Source organism: Choristoneura fumiferana, chromosome 11, assembly GCF_025370935.1.
Source record: "Choristoneura fumiferana chromosome 11, NRCan_CFum_1, whole genome shotgun sequence".
NCBI classification, from domain to species: Eukaryota; Metazoa; Arthropoda; class Insecta; order Lepidoptera; family Tortricidae; genus Choristoneura; species Choristoneura fumiferana.
Genome location: NC_133482.1, coordinates 11,142,452 through 11,146,750, shown reverse-complemented (window position 1 = coordinate 11,146,750; position 4,299 = coordinate 11,142,452).

Sequence of the window (4,299 nt, the reverse complement as noted above, 5' to 3'; positions counted from 1 at the left end):
TGACAGTTTTGCGACGTTTTTTTCATACACTTAGTAGGAAAAACCATATTTTTCCAAAAATTCAAAAAAAAGGAAAGGTTTCACTTTTTTTTTTGATAACGCCCAAAACTGATGTTTAATATACGAGTAATGGTAGATATTTTAATCTAAAAAAGTGCGTAGTTTTTCATTGGCTGCGGGCATGTATAAGCATAATCCGCGAGATTCTGGGGTTGGGCTTTTTTCCTAAAAAAGCATATAAAAAAAAACCTAAATAACTAACTTTTTTAATGATTCAAAGTATAAATATTTAAAAGAGGTTGTAATCGCAATTTCGTTTCAAACCAGAATAATTAGTGCTACGTCAAATACGGAGTCCGGGTGCGGAAGGACACAGGAGGACGGCTGTGAATGCTTACGTCAGAATGATAAAGCCAGCAATATACCATACGAATCCTATCGCGGCCGCGCGGCCGTCAGGGCGACTTAGGTACTCTTAAAGTAAAGGCCTACTCCGTATTATAGAAACCTAGATGTACTAAACTTAGAAAGACAAACCACGGCAGGAGGGTTTTATCTAGAACAAAGATCTTTGTCTTTAGCCCGCTCTACATGTTAGGAGTATCTTGGTTGAAAAGGAATGCAATTACACGCTAGAAATCAGATATATTCTTCCATGTCGCTGTAACCTACAAAGGCGTCTTTTTATGGCCGAAATTGTCCCATTGCCAAATATATTGAGCGGGGTCCAGAAGAGGGGCAGCCAGGTAGCGTAATCTATACAATTTACGAATTCAACAGATTGCACCCCATTACCATCGATGCATATAATCGTTTTCTAGAATAATTAACAGAGTTAAATAGCGCTAAGTAATGCAGCGAACCATGACTTCAATTGCCGAGGGTCAAGAGGCCATAAAATGGCGCTTCTTTTCCTCCCTCGTTGGCTGATAAAGTCAACTACCTATACTAGTTTGGCGTGGGGAACAACTCGGTTTTCCGCAGATTGCCTCAATTTTTAAAATGGGTTAATTAAGGACTTAGTGCAATAGCAAGTCAAGTGTATACTGCTGCGGGGTATTGACCAACGACGGTCGAAGAAAAATCGCGTACGTGGAACCTTTGTGCTACTTACGTCATGTTAACGTCCAATACATTTGCCAAAGAAATCATTGTGAAATTGATCATGAAAGTATATAATGTATATAATGAATGAAGTACCTTATATAAGTAGTAGAGTCCATTCACGATGACGCAGTGCCGTGGTCTTGTTAACAAGTGTCATTAATGGCTAATTTTGACAAAATCACGCGTCTACGTGATGACACTAGGTATAAAGTAAACTAACAGGTCTGTCAATCTCCGGGACACACCGGATTCTCTATTAAAAATGTTTTCTCCACACCATTGTTATTAAGGGGTTCATCAGTCAGTTTTAAGGTAGTAAACAACGTGTCCGTTCTTCTGTCTGTCTATCTGTCATGGTATGTAATCTTTTGAAACGTATATCAGTAAATTCGATTGCGGGAGCTGAGCGTTGTTAATTGAAAGAAAGAAAGAAAGAAAGAAAATACATTTATTCAAACACAAGACACAACAATAGTATTAAGTACAAATAGACAACACGTAGGAAAGTATGTGTCATTGCGGTTGTGATCGGACACTGGCTCAGCATAATACTGAAGCGTTAATAATAAACACCCCAGCGCTGATTTTCAGCCAGCACCGTTGGTGACCTCGGACCGCTACAAAGATATACTACACAGTTTTATTACTATACATAAGACTACATAAATAGAAAATTTGTAAACAATGAAACATATTAATTATTTTATGGCTTTGAAAGACATTAACATTAGTACATAAACAATTATTATAACTATTATACACTCACTTGCCAAATATACAACACCGTTAGGTACGCGAGCTAAAAGGAAACATGAAATTAACAACCGAAACAAAAAGAAGTTTTGTGTAATAGTGCTGGAAGGGAGAGAATTAATGGAATTATAGCTTTTGAAATGCCAACAAATAGCCTTTAAGCTTTCGCCCAAAGGTGTACCTGCTAGTCACTCCGAGTATAGGAGGAGGTATGTCATTCCAGCACTTAGACGCCTGAACCCGCGAATCTGAACTACCTCGAAACGCCCGCCGTCCTGTGCGGAGGCACAATAGCCTTAAATCTGCGCACACTTTTTGACCATGTGATTTTTTCAAAAAGGTACGAAGGTGTCTTGTGCCGCACTAAACCGAACAAAAGGGTCGCAAGGTGCAAGCGCCTGCGAGCGTGCATTTTTAACAGATCAGCAGCATTCAAGTACGGAGTGACATGGGACCGAGGAGGGACTTTGAAACAAAAACGAGCACATGCGTTTTGAACTCGTTGAATCAATCTCCTAGAACTACCAAGTATACAACCATCATAAACGACATCGCAATAGTTCAATCTAGACAATACGAGTGACTCACACAGTTGGACACGCAAATCCACACTGAGGTAGTCACGAATATTGTAAAGAATCCGGAGGCGATAGAAGCAGCTGCTAACTGATTGAGTTATATGGCTCTCGAAGCGTAACTCACCATCCATAGTTAGCCCAAGATTTCTTGCTACATCTACCCTTTCTATTGATTCGCCCATAATAGCAACATCCCTGGTAGCCAGATTTTTCAAAGTATTACGAATCTGATGCTTAGATCCAAATATAAGGTACTTGGATTTCGGGGATTAAGAGCCAGACAGCTCCTCCTCGACCAAGAGAAAACGCGATCAAGGTCTGCATTAATGTTCTCCACGTTTGTGACTGCATCTGAAGGCAACTAGATGCATAAAGCTGCAAGTCATCGGCGTAAAGATGGTATTTACTGCTCTCTATACTAGAAACGATATCGGCGCTATAAAGTATAAAGAGCAGTGGACCCAAGATCGAGCCTTGCGGCACTCCTCTGCTCAACGAGCTAAGGGAGGACCGCAAAGCACCACCATGCATTCCCCGCAGCTCAACCGCTTGTGCTCGGCCGGACAAGTAACTGTCAAACCACTTAATCGCCGTAGCCTCAAAACCATAATATGACATCTTAGATAATAGCAAGGGCAAATTGATGCAATCAAAAGCCCTAGAAAAATCCAAAAGAACCAAAATGGTACTTTTACCAGCATCCCTCGCCTGTAAGATGTTATCGACTACGTCGAGTAACGCAGTAGCAGTCGATCTACCCTTGCGAAAACCCGACTGTAGTTTAGGCAAGATGCTGTTTTTCTCTAGGTATTCCGAGAGCTGATCACAAATTACCCTTTCCATTATCTTCGATGTACAAGGGAGGATACTGACAGGACGGAGATCGGATAGGTCAGCGGGATTCGGTTTCTTAGGAATTGGGGTCACTCGAGCGTTTTTCCAATCTTCTGGAAAAGTATTAGTTGTAATACTTTTGTTAATAATGTATGTCAGAATGTCAGAAGTCTTTGAGAATGTCAAATGAAGCATGTCAATAGAAAGCGAGTCCAGTCCCTTTGCTGTAGATTTTATCATAGCAATAATTTTAGCGACCGTCGTCGACGTCGTTGTTGTAAGTTTAAAAGTCGAGTCTCCATGTCTGTGAAATTCGTAGAAAGTCAAGTCTGAAATAGCCACTTCTGACTGCCCTGGTACGTTAAGAAAATGGCGATTTATTACGTCAGGGTCATTAAAATGTGTAGGCAGGTCGTTTTGCATTTGTGGCTCTGGAAGAACTGCGCGTTTCAAATTTTTCCAGAGAGTCTTACTGTCAGTTGTGTATTGATATGTTGTTCGAAAGAGGCACGCTTCTCGTTGTGTATTGCTGCAATGACGAGGTGCTTCAAATCCAGGTAGTACTGTTTATGTGAGTCCAACTTGGTTCGCTTAAACCTTGAGTGAGCTTCGTTTCGTAAACTCATCATAAGCCTCACATTACTGGTGAGCCATGGTTTTGGTGCCTCCTTCATCACAAGCGTTTTCTCCGGTGCATGTTTGTCAAAAAGTTCCAGTAGAAGGTCATTAAAGCGTCTCACCATTTCGTTAACGTTTTCAAGGCGATAAATCTGGCTCCAGTCCATTGCGTCAAGGTCACGGTAGAATTCAACAAAGTTTATGTCTTTTAAGGGTCTATAAGTGATCATGGTTGGTGTCTGTTTTCGCTTTTTAATGCATAACTCGGTTGTGACAAAGGCATGAGCACCGAGTTCCGGAACATGCCTCACCTCCACATTCTCAACGCGAGCGTCAGTACATACAAGGTCTATGGTCGTTTCACTATGGCTAGTAAAGTGTGTCGGTTCATTTACGTACTGCGTCAAGT